The sequence below is a fragment of the Triturus cristatus genome, chromosome 2_2 (genome assembly GCF_964204655.1).
Source record: "Triturus cristatus chromosome 2_2, aTriCri1.1, whole genome shotgun sequence".
Taxonomy (NCBI): domain Eukaryota; kingdom Metazoa; phylum Chordata; class Amphibia; order Caudata; family Salamandridae; genus Triturus; species Triturus cristatus.
This window is the reverse complement of record NC_140582.1, coordinates 1,067,051,954-1,067,065,063: the sequence shown is the minus strand read 5'-3', so window position 1 is coordinate 1,067,065,063 and position 13,110 is coordinate 1,067,051,954. Positions and strand designations below refer to the sequence as shown.

Genomic DNA, 13,110 nt, shown 5'->3' with positions numbered 1-13,110 from the left:
GCTGCGCTACCCAACCGCCGGTTTCAACTTTTGAAAGTATCTTGGCATGAGCTCTAGTCCGCGAGCTTACCTTCTCTGTGAAGACGCGCTGACCAGCCTCTTGCCACTTCTTCGTGAGATCTTTTGTGACTAAATGCTGCTTCTGGACCCCTGAATGCCCTGTGAGCCATTCGGCTCAGCGTCGCGTACGTGTGGCCATCTTGGGGTTGCCTGCTTCCTGATAGTGTGCTTTTACCTTTTTGTTTCTTTATTCAGAGCTGCCAACCACACCTTTTGCCTGCATCGTTTCAATAAAGTTTTGTGAACGTTGGACCTTCACTGGAGTGCTGCACTGAAGGATTTGGCTACACGTTTCTTTTGATTGTTTGCCTGCAGTCTTTTCCATTGAGCAAGTATCACGCAGGTACTTTACATTTTTTTGAGCATTTCTTCATTGGTAACTGCTACGGAAAGGAACTTGAGGAGTGTTAGAAATGGGACTTCTGGTTGGCTAGGGCTTGCGTCAAAGCCAGGCAGAAACCACCACTCTGTTCAGGGCAAGGAAGTTACACGCCAAAGATAACCCCTGCTCACCCCCTTGATAGCTTGGCACGAGCAGTCAGGCTTATCCCGGAGGCAATGTGTAAAGCGTTTGCGCGCGCACACAGCAACAACACCCTAGGCCCACCACAAAAGAAACTCCACACAAGGTTATATATAAAAATAGCCTTTGTATTATAATAAACACATTAGATGATAATCACATAATTTACACTCTGCCAACTGGCACTGGGCAGAAACTTACAGGGGACTATTTACACAAGACAGGGCCACATGGACCACTGTCAGAATTAGCACAAATCACTAATTGTAGATGTAAAGCATATATCAACTGTACACAAATTATAACTGTAGAAATGTAGAACAAAAATAAATGTAGCGCCCAACCAGAAACCACTGGTAAAAGGTAAGTACACCATACGCAATCCTAAACACCTTAGGCATATATCACGCAGGGAACCCTGAACTCACTAGCATAATTTCTACTAGAAAAACAATCTCCTATGCATAGACACAACTAGAAATTGAAATAAGCATAAAGGCAATACACATGGCACAAAAGTACACATGTAAAAATAACCATGTACCCTAGGTGAGGGCACAACACAGGAAAACTGTCCCCAGGCCAATTTGGCCTTTCAGGGGCTCCAACGCCCTTTGTCCAAAGTGTCAGGGCTGGGCTGCGCAGGCAGCCAAGGAAAAGCGCAAAAGGACCCGGCCTAAACGTTGCAGCTGCCCACTACTTGCTGGGCAGCTGTGTGAGTTAACAATGCCTGGGCCCTAACTGGCCCTTTAACCAACTATGACCCCCGTTGGAGCACACAGGCTCCGAACAAACACTACGCAGCGCTTGAGCCACCTAGGCTCGGGAAATAGACGTGTCCCCCCAACGTTGGAGCCTCTCTGGGCTTAGACTACAAATGCCCCCGCTAGGGGCGCCAGGAAATGCCCCCAGCCACATGGGGACTTTGTGCACAACCGGGCGCCTCACCTGTACTCCAGGGTGCTCCCTCTGGTCTCCCGCGGTGGCGTCTCGCTCCTTGGTGGCGGGTGGCACGGGGCTGATATGCGGCGCAGCCAGGCACCCGACAAGGTGCCTTGTGCCCCCTCCGCCTCCTCTTGCGGGTCTGCACTTCTCCTGGGGAGGCTCCAGGCAGTACGACCGGTCACAAGAGAGCTACCGCTCCTCGGGGGGGCTCTCTCGCTCTCCCGATTGACGGCCTCCTTCAGTTCACCGGAGCGCGGGGTGGGCTCCCGTCTGCTTCCGGCTTGGTCTCCCTTCACACGGGCTGAGCTCAGTTTCCGTTTCCTGGCTCGCTGGTTGGCCCGGGCTGCGGCGGTGATTACTTCACGGGGTGGGCTCCCGTTTTAAGTAGTAACAAATGTGGGGTGGGCACCCGCCAATGAGCACCGCAATGCGGGGTGGGCACCCGCTAGAAGATAGTTAATCCTTCTTGATACTGCAAGGAGGGGTGGGCACCCGCTCGAGGAAGCACAACCGGGGGAATCCCTACGTCGGGATTCCCTCGACAAGGTTCGCCTGCTCAGCGCTGCAGGTAGACATGGGACGCCCTTCTTCGTCGGCGGGCAAAGAGCCAAGCGCTCTAGTAAAATCTGCAAAAGCGCTCCCAGGGTGCTGGAGGCAATTCCATAAAAGTCTTTCAGGGGGGCAAGGGATGGGCCGAGTGGCCAGCTCACAGGGCCCTCCAGGCAGGGAGGCAGTCCCCAGTGGCGGTCTCTCCTGGCACCCAGCAGCAGCAGCAGGCCCCCCCTCCAGTTAGGATCAGAAGAAGAACATTTTTCTTGGGGTCACAGCCCCTTTTTATATACATATCTCCTTTGTCTCAGGCTGCAGGGTTAAGGGAAAACCAGGTGCAACTGGTTTTGGAGCACTCTGTTGTGCTCAGCCCCTCTCCCCATTCACTGAACAGGCTAGGGACATCAGTCGCACCACAGGGGGTAGAGCCAGCATTGTATGGGGAAAGCCCAGCCCTATTCAGGTCCCAGGTGTACTCCTCCCACTCAACATGCAGATCTCACCACTGGGGCAGCCCCATACGGACTCCTGGAGCCATGCACACCAGCCAATCACAAGCCAGACAGTCACTGCACATTTATGCCAGCGTCTAGAAGTACTTAAATCCAGGGGTAACACCCAATACACCCTTGAGGGCTTGGGCAAATGTAATTGTAATAGTAGAATGCCAACAAGGGATTTTGTTTTAGGAAGGTTCAATTTCTTTGTGCAAAGCAAAAAACTTTTTATATGAGCTCAAGACTGATACTCAACCAAACGTTATTCAATTAAATTCAGTCGAAGATATATAACAACACACACGAGGTATTTTTTGAAGTGAAAAAATCACTGGCTTTTTATATAGAAACAATTGATAAAAAGGAGTACAGAAAACAGATAAATGTATAATGTGACATGAAGGGAAAAAAACAACCAAATATTATCCACAATTCATGACATTACAAATATCCAATCCAATGAAATAAACAGATCTATCTCATATTTAGAGAACAATCAACTGTGCATGCATGCTGTGGAAATGGATAATACAGTCGACGTTTCGGTCTGTTAGGGCGTCAATCAGTCAGACCATCTTCAGGACAGTTGAAAAATTCAAATGAAGACTCCTGCATAAATATAGTACCAATTAATTACAAAAAATAGAACATAAAATTCTCTTCATAATAGATAGAGAAGGCAGAGGAATAGCCCGTGTGTGAGAAAGCAATCTTGTTTAAGGAAATCCTTGTGGAAGAAACACCTTATACCGAAGATTTATGGCAGCATTGTAGCATTACCGCATATTTCAGTGAAAGGGTGAGAAGAGTATGTAGTTATTAGTGGTAGCTCAATGAGACTGACAAAGAGATGCTGCGCTTACTCATGAGTTGTTGTTCAAATAGAGGAGTTATCACTTCCTCATTGATGATTGATTATACTTCATCTATAAGGCAGAAAACAATTAAAGTGGTCATGGTTGGGCCTTTAAATAAAAAACGAATGTTTATGTTAATTTATATTGTTGAGACATACCCGGTCTAAGACCGGGTATGTCTCAACAATATAAATTAACTAAGACCGGGTATGTCTCAACAATATAAATTAACATAAACATTCGTTTTTTATTTAAAGGCCCAACCATGACCACTTTTTAATTGTTTTCTGCCTTATAGATGAAGTATAATCAATCATCAATGAGGAAGTGATAACTCCTCTATTTGAACAACAACTCATGAGTAAGCGCAGCATCTCTTTGTCAGTCTCATTGAGCTACCACTAATAACTACATACTCTTCTCACCCTTTCACTGAAATATGCAGTAATGCTACAATGCTGCCATAAAGCTTCGGTATAAGGTGTTTCTTCCACAAGGATTTCCTTAAACAAGATTGCTTTTTCACACACGGGCTATTCCTCTGCCTTCTCTATCTATTATGAAGAGAATTTTATGTTCTATTTTTTGTAATTAATTGGTACTATATTTATGCAGGAGTCTTCATTTGAATTTTTCAACTGTCCTGAAGATGGTCTGACTGACGCCCTAACAGACCGAAACGTCGACTGTATTATCCATTTCCACAGCATGCATGCACAGTTGATTGTTCTCTAAATATGAGATAGATCTCTGTTTATTTCATTGGATTGGATATTTGTAATGTCATGAATTGTGGATAATATTTGGTTGTTTTTTTCCCTTCATGTCACATTATACATTTATCTGTTTTCTGTACTCCTTTTTATCAATTGTTTCTATATAAAAAGCCAGTGATTTTTTCACTTCAAAAAATACCCCGTGTGTGTTGTTATATATCTTCGACTGAATTTAATTGAATAACGTTTGGTTGAGTATCAGTCTTGAGCTCATATAAAAAGTTTTTTGCTTTGCACAAAGAAATTGAACCTTCCTAAAACAAAATCCCTTGTTGGCATTCTACTATTAGCGTCTAGAAGTGGCACTTCTACACTAGCCACAGTAACGCCGCACACCATCGCGCAGCATTCACTCTCATGAGTTCGCATATACCAAACTCGACCCTGCACTCCCCACGCATCAGGAACTACCATGGGGACACACATTCCCCGTGCATTCCTATGGGAGGGCAGGTCAGTCTCATTCCATGTAACAGAGCGCACGCACTTTACACTGGGACACAGTGTTTAAGAGCCTAGGGGTCTAAAACCACGAACACAACAGAGGGAAAAAGCTAGGATAATTGCAAAAGATTTTGGGGGTGAACCCGCAAGAAGGGCCAAGTCCAACAAGGAGCATATCTAATAAGACTTTGTTTGCACATATGTTCCTGAAGAGAAGCAGTTTGTGGAAATTGTACAACACTTCGTTTGCAAAATAACAGTAATGTATTTGTATTAGTTATTGTTACAGCTGTTCTCTAGCCCAGATGTCACATGATGGGAGTGTTGTCACAAGCCTTATGTAGGGGTTTGTGTAATTTACTTTGACATGGTTTAACTTGTTTTAAAGATTGTTTTGGGGTCTTGACAGCATGTAGTTTACAGTTTGGAATACATTTTACATACATGTAGATTGGTTTCTTAATCACATTGTTCTGTGAACTGTTTTCACTTTGTCCCTTACATGAGGGTTGGCTTGGTCACAGTCCCTTCGCTTCTTTTTAGATTTTACTTTTTTTTTCACATTACATTGGGTTATGGGTTGTGGTCCCGTTTTTGTCCTGTTGCAAGGAGTCACTTTCCTTGCGTGCGTATGACACCTTGTGCCACACGTTCTGTTTGTTGCAGGGGTGGGTTCTCTGTGTGCATAAGACCCCTTGTGCCGCATGGTTTTTTTTTTTTTTTGTTGCAGGGTTTTGTCCTTGTGCGTCTCCTCACACGGAGAGCTCCCTACACGGAGAGCATATTCATTTTCACAGGTTGTCCCTTATTAATGGTGGGGGCAGGACATTAGGTTTTAGTCTCTTTAGTCCACATGACTTGTCTCGCTACATGGAGAGCATGTATGTAACATTGTTGTCCCTTGTTAAGTTGGGGGCAGGATATTGGGTTTTAGCCCCTTTGGTCCACATGACGAGTCTCCTTACATGGAGAACGTACTTATTCAAGTTTATTTTCATTATTAGAGGAGGTGGATGGGTATTGTATTCTGTACCCATCTTTCCTACTTGTCTTTAGTTCCTTACCCTCTTGTGATGCAGTGTTCCGTCATCCCTGGGTCTGGGCTTTTGACTCTCTTATGGTAATAGTTCTTATGTTGTGGGTGGTGTTTCCCTCACCTTTGGTTGTGGACTATTTACTATTGCTGTAGTTTTATGTTTATAGTTTAATGCATTGGTTTCGTTCATTCTTCTGTTCAATAGGGAAGAGATATGTTGTATTCTTGCATGATGATTTATTCCCTGTGTTTCTCTGTCCTAGCTGCTCAGCCTGTGTGTGTGTCTTCTGTATGGAATGTTGGTGAATGGACCTTGAGTAGATGCCTGGGTGACTGGATGGGGAGTGACAGTTGGTGAGAGGGGCTGAGCAGCTAGCAGGCTGCTCCTGGTGGGGCTGTTCATATGAGCCTACAGGCTGCCCTACAGGACTTATGTACCTGTTAATGATGACCTACCTGTTGATAAGAACTTACTGATGCTACCTGTGAATAAACCTACTTGGATTACAATTTACCAGCATGTCCTCATTACTACAAAAGGCACCAGCACAGTCAGTACCGCAAGCTGCTCCTAGAGATCCCTAGTGAGCAACATAAACTTTTGGTCGCATATGGTACTCCTTTATTGTGGATTTGGGGGTCAACTTAGAAGCCCACCCAAAGGTGCAGGGTCACCCTTCGTCCACGGGTCCGGGATACAAAAGGAGACCAACAATGGAGCACAAGAAAGGATATTTATTCAAGTCTCATGAGAGAGAGTGCATCGGCAACAGACACTCATAGCTGTCTGGGGAGGCAATCTGCCAAGTACTTTGGCTTCGCTTCTTATATACCCTTCATCCCCACCCTGTGTGTGCAAAGGAATTGTACAAACACCAGCAAATTACACAACAAACAGTGGTCAATCTGGTAGATCAGAAGGCGAATAGCTGTTGGGCCCCTGCAGGACATAGGCAAAAACTATAATTATATGACAAGCAGTGGTCAATCTGATAGGTCTGCAGATGGCAGCTACTGGACGCCTGTAGGGCACAGGGTGAAGAAAAGCATCTGGGAAACTCCCTGTCCGACTGGTTGAGCATGGGTTGGTCAGTTTTAGGCAGTCCGGGGCACGAACAAGGTGTGGGCATATGTGCAGGAATGAGGCAAGTCCAGAGTGAAGCCCCAGAGCGTTCGTGATACAGAGAGGTCAGTGATGAAGGGTGGGTGAAACATAAAATGGCGGAGTAACAGACATACTTTTCCACAGGGTACAAAACGGCTGAGCGACTGTCAAGATAAAAACAAGCCTTGGCATAGCCAATAGGTCTCGCCTTTGGGACCTTATAAGTTTTTAGCCATGCAACAGTTGCATAACTAAACATTTATAAGGTCCCAAAAGCGAGACCTATCTATTGAAGCCTCACGGAGAACATCAAAGCGGCCGTGCGGCCGCGAAAGTGATCGCGATCAAACATCAAAGCGGCCGCGAAAGTGAAAGTAATTGCGGAAAAGCGCGACGCGCGCTCCCGCGCACATGCACTGTAGCTCTAGGCTGGCCTGGTAGCACTTTTTGGAGCCCTAACAAAATGTCTCGCCAGACCAGCGCATGCGCTGGGTCAGGCGAGACCTAACGACATTTTCCAATCGTTGGTATGTGGGGCTAGTGTGACTAGTTGGAAGGCTGTCTTATTTTCTGCTGTACTCTTACTCTCTTCAAAACTTTCCTGAGGAATAATGCAGAGCCTCAGTGGTCATACCCGTAAACAGAAAAAGTAACTGTTGGTGCCTGTCTTCAAGTAATTTGAGAGGTTACTAGCACTTTTATTAATTAGGCACTCTCAATATGAAGAAAACAAAGTGATGAAGGTAAAGATGTCTCGGTGTCGCAACTTGTAGACTGAGGGGTTGGGGCGTTGATGTTTCCAGACTTTCTTAGTTGATGTCTGCTTGGGGTCTGCTTAAACACTCTTCCTTTCTCGGCTGTGTGGAGCACGTGCAACCCTTAAGGATGAGCTTGAGATACCATTTTCACTTGGTAGTTTCTGTGGCACATATGTAGTTTCTGTGTAGCTCCTAGCCCCTTGCGCAACCCCTCAATCACATGTGAGATGAACGCCAGTCCATTGTCAGAACCAAAAAAAGCATAGGTACTTAAAAGTGCAGTATGAAGTCTTTCAGGAGGCATTTGGCAATTGTTTGTACATTGCTGTTCTTGAATCGGTATTCCTCAGTCCGTGTGCTGAACAGGCACACAATAACCAACACATACCTGTAGTTTGAGTAGGGGGCATGCTGAGGAAGTCCATTTAACGTGGGGTAGGGAAGTGGCCCGGGGAAGTGGAAGTACCCTCTCCAACTTAAACTTTGTACCAACATTTAGGAAAACAGGCTGATCATTCCTTCATGTCCTACAAGTGATGAACCATGAAAAAGTAGGGCCATGGGGGTAAGTATTATCGTTGGTAAACATCTTTCCATTTGGGCCTATCCATATTCCTTTTCTGGTTGCATACATTCCCTCCCTCCCCTCCCCCCCCCCCCGTTCCCTTCTTCCTTTTCTTCCACACAGCCCTTTCAATAATATACTTAGGGTCATAGTACATATTATCATCCTTTATCTTTATACCATGATATTGCATGTAGTAGAAGCAATTTGAACCATTGTGTACTCACAACCATGATACATAGTCCTCGGAGGAGGTGGGTGCAGCACATTCTATAATTGAAACTTTGGTAGCAACAGGTCCCTGCAATAGTTGTGCTATTAATGGTGCATGCAGTATCTGTTGGCTTAAAAAGAAATCCATTATTTCCAAAAGCAAAAGAAGGATTAAAACATTGTACTATAGCTTGTCCCAACAGCAAATACGGTTGAAAACCTGTCGTCGTAACGCTTCTGGGAATCAAAATACTCGTAGTTGTCAAACTGTGCCAATCCTTTACCTTGTAATCCAATTGCAAACCCCTTTAAAGACTGCACCTTTATACTGAAAGAGTATAATATGAAGCACAGTAATTCGATGCACACTGTCCTTCTGTATTTACATATACTCATATTCTCATTACTAAACCTCAATAAATACATTTACTTCTACTATATATTATCCATCCTTTGTGGTCCCTGGTGAATGCACTGCATTTAGAATGCATTTTAGCACATTCCACCTTACAATGTAATTTGTTACAACAATATTCTCTTCAACTCTGAAGAATCTAGAAATAAAAACATTAATATACATACACGTTTATTTCTTTTGGGTAGACATATATAAAATAGTACTTTGAACCTTTGAACAGGGACGCCAGAAAATCCCTAAGGTGTATGAAATTTACCTGAGGGGAGACCTAGGAAAGGGATTATGAATTAGAGAGGTACAAGTAGCACCGGCAAGCACCAGGAACTCATGTCCTCCCCCCCCCCCCGCCCCCCCCCCCAAAGTGGTACAGTAACATAGGGGCCAGCTGTATTAACTGGTATCATGAACCGTCTTCTGCCCTTCCTAGACTGCCCTATGGAGGGTATTCAAAGGTATTATAATCAAATGTCAGTAGTCAAGTAGTCATCATTGTAAAAGCTTCTGTCTGTATGCTTATAGTGCGGAAATCTTTTTCACCATATTTTGATTCTTAGATTCTCTCACAGAATCCAAGGCCAAGCAAATACGCCTTGGCAAAGGCTGTTTGTCAATACATAGAGCTTGGTGTTTTCAATTAAAAAGTCAAAATGTAATGCATAGCCTTCATCTAATCTGCCCTCATCCTAGCTAAATCTACTTCCCTCTGTTCGGCTTCATCTTAATCTGTTCCGCTCTTTCATCAAAATCTGCCCTCTCCTCTTCTGCATCTGTTCTCTACTTTGCTTCCTTCATTTCTACATTGAAGTCTTAGTCTGAGAAGTGTGATTGCACCACTTCTGCTTGTACTCCTTGTGAAAGAATTACCCCTTCCTCTCGCCACCGTTGTTTGGCCCTGTAAATTAGGGCATTCATCCTTTCAATGACCCTTCCTGTAAGTAGTAGGCACACTCATTTTGGCCTAATCCTCCACTATGTTGCTGCGCCGCATCCAGTGAAGCTTGACAAGCCCCTGTTCCATTGTCCTCCTCTTCTGCATATTTCCCATTAATTTCTGTCTCCCCTACAAAAACATGTCGCAATAACACTCTAACAGGACTTTCTTTGTTCAAAAATAACTTTCATAATAAGAATGTCTGAGAACAACCCTGTGCAACATGGTCTGTAAAAGGCAATGCTAATTGTACTTTTTCATGTTAACTGTGTTTTTATAGTGCTTAGCATCTAGGCACTATAATACTGTCTGGGGTCAGAACTCTGGTCCAGAGCGTTGTAGAGGCATCTGGTTTTCACTGTTTGTCCTAATTGTATGTGGAATATAATTCTCTTGGCCATTTAGTCCATCAGCTGGCAGTACAGTGTGCGCTGTAGTTTGAATGTCTAACTGCACTTCACCTCTTTGAGTAAGACTTGGACTGCCCTGTCTTGCTATCCTAAGAGTCAAAACAAGTAGGGAACACTCCAGTTTATGCAATTGGAGCATAGTGACCCCTGAGTGCCCTGGTCCCCTGAAAGCTTGTTCGAAGAGGCTGTGAACCTGGGGCGGAATGCACCTTCACTGAAACAAAGGGCCCAATTGAATGGGCTAGCATTTGCACATATCCCTGTTAGAGCACCAAGTTTTGCGCATCCTGGGCAAGGAGTGCGTCAGGCTGTTGACTAGCTGGACCTTGTGGTGGTTGACTTGGTAATAACATTGTCATCTGGGCAGGAATAGTAATAATTTAAAACTCTCCTATCACAAATATATTAGGACTGTCATTTACAGATCGCATATTCTCCATTGAAATGGCCACTAAAGGTTCCCCACTAACGTGTAGCTTTACTGATAAACGTACACAGTGCACAAACAATGTTTGGAAATCGGCATTCAGCAAGAATACCTAAAATTTGCACATCACCAAGCAAACCATTCTAATTTGTTCTGATCCTATAAAAATATTTTTTCTCTCAACACAAATTTACAAAAGTGTCTTCATAATTGGCGAAGCATATTTGAAATGTTTGAACCGTTCACTTATTAGCTATTTCAGTGCTGTTGGAGAAAAAGAAAACCCTGGCATCTTACAGCCTTTCATTTCACATGCTTTGCACAGTGCGATCGTTGCGCAGTTCACTTTTACAAAATCCTTTAATTTCAGTCACAGAAAACAAACTGACTTTTTGACCTCTGTTTCTGAAAGCTGAGCAAATGTTGCAAGATAATATTTAAAAGCATTGTTATTTCTTATTCCTTTTGCTGAGTAAGCGGAACACCCGTTATCAACTCGCCATACTAATCCCTAAAATAGCTCGTCCACATTAAATATTGCTCAACATTGTGCAAGCCCTGCTAATGTAGTGCATGTTTTTCCTATTTTCGAAAGCTTTCCCATTTATCTACCTTTTTTTTTTTCCTTAAACGTAAATACTGTATTTTTGTTTAAATCTAAGGAGCCGTCCAGCAGCCACTCAAATCTTAATTGATCTTTGTATATTTTATACCAAAAAACCCTATTCCAAAGATTCACCCCAAATTTTACCTACATCCCCCAATTTACGGTGGGAAGTGGAGCAATTTGTCCAAATACGGACTTTCAAAACAACATAACAATGAGATGCATTTCCTTAGTTTACTCATTGTCCCCTAAAATTGGTAACCCTCAATAAATGAGAACTAATAATCCCAGTCTCCCAAAATGACGAGTGTCTCCAATTCAATCAATTGCGCAAGCATGCATTTAGAGCAATCTCACCAAGTGAATGTGGGGGCGTCCGTCTCTACGCACTTTGGACAAACGTGTCAATCTTCAATCAACCCGGTTCGGGACCAGAGAGATGGGGGTGGAGCTTTAGAGTCGGAACGCAAGTCTGGACCGGGAGATTGTTGTCCATTAGCGTCGGGGAGTTGTTCGTCAGCGGGAAGTAGAGGGGGAGGTACGTGTTATGGTGGTGACGGGGGGAGGTGTAGGAGTGATTCGTTCCCATGGGGGGGGGGGGGTCTGACTGGGTATATCGCATAGGATGGCCAGAGGCATTTAGCCGATGTTCTCTATCTAGACAGGCAATATTTGAAGCCGCCTTTTTTTTTTTTTTTTTTAATTGGATTTCCATACAGCCTTCTGGGGTCTGGTCTGAGCTCTCCTCTCCCTTTCTATAATTTTTCCTTCTTCCATAACCCCAAGGAATGTAACATGGATTGTCTAGATCTGCGCCTATGCGATTGAGCTTCTACTGCCTCTATTTTCCGAGGGTCAAAGGAGTCATATTTTGGCCAGGTATTATCCCTATCATTTGACGTGTATTTGTCCCATAATGTGCTGTACATTAACCCCTTCAGCGCGGTGCGGATTTCCGCGCCACGCTGAAGGTTCCGTGCGCGCGCGGGGCCATGACGGAACGGTTCCGTCATGCGCACAGCGCAACCGACGTGCATGACGGAACCGTTCCGTCATGCGCGTCGAAGGGGTTAACGAGAGAAATGCCATACTGTATGTATATTTCTTTATTCGGGGGAGCCGGCTGACTTTCTTCCAATACCTTTGATCGAGATGTGCAGCAACAACACCATAGTGCAAATTTACCAAGTACGGGCATGCCTTTCTATGTTATCTTACCAAAACGTCTCTACAAGTCTCGAAACCCGGGTAAAAAGTCCACATTACCCATTTACCTTCACTTTTTGCAAAGAGTGAACAAAAGCCAGATAACCAAATAAAAGGTATCGCCAACCGTCGATCCTACCAGAATACTTTCTCGTTCTCCAGGCAGTCTCTTTACTGCAAAGCTCGTCCAAGTCTAGTCAGGACTGGCGCCATTTGCTGGGGTCTTCTCAGATGCAGTGAAGGTCGGGTGGTGGCTACGAAGACGAGGGTCTCTTTCACGTAAGTATACCCCAAACTTCCTCATTGGGACCCCTGGACTGGACAGCCGCGTCACTGATGGGACCCACGTTTGGGTGTCAATTGTGGATTTGGGGGTCAACTTAGAAGCCCACCCAAAGGTGCAGGGTCACCCTTCGTCCACGGGTTCGTGATACAAAAGGAGACCAACACTGGAGCACGAGAGAGAGAGGATATTTATTCAAGTCTCATGAGAGAGAGAGTGCATCGGCAACAGACACTCATAGCTGTCTGGGGAGGCAATCTGCCAAGAACTTTGGCTCCGCTTCTTATATACCGTTCACCCCCACCCTGTGCGTGCAAAGGAATTGTACAAACACCAGTAAATTACACAACAAAAAGTGGTCAATCTGGTAGATCAGCAGGTTAATAGCTGTTGGGCCCCTGCAGGACATAAGCAAAAACCATAATTATACGACAAGCAGAGGACAATCTGATAAGTCCGCAGATTGCAGCTGCTGGACGCCTGCAGGACGGAGGGCGCAG

General features: G+C 44.7%; 1 protein-coding gene across 5 annotated transcripts in view; it reads left to right on the top strand.

Annotated features, from left to right (window-relative positions):
• Positions 1-13,110, top strand: part of TACC3 (transforming acidic coiled-coil containing protein 3) — a 610,937-nt gene that overhangs the window by 15,119 nt on the left and 582,708 nt on the right. Inside the window, exon 1 of one of the 5 annotated variants that reach the window (XM_085642578.1) lies at positions 265-403. The exons of the other annotated variants lie outside the window; for them this stretch is intronic. The gene's annotated coding sequence lies outside the window, so the exon portion shown is untranslated. Of the gene's footprint in view, positions 1-264; positions 404-13,110 lie in introns of those variants that run through there. 5 annotated transcript variants of the gene reach the window in all.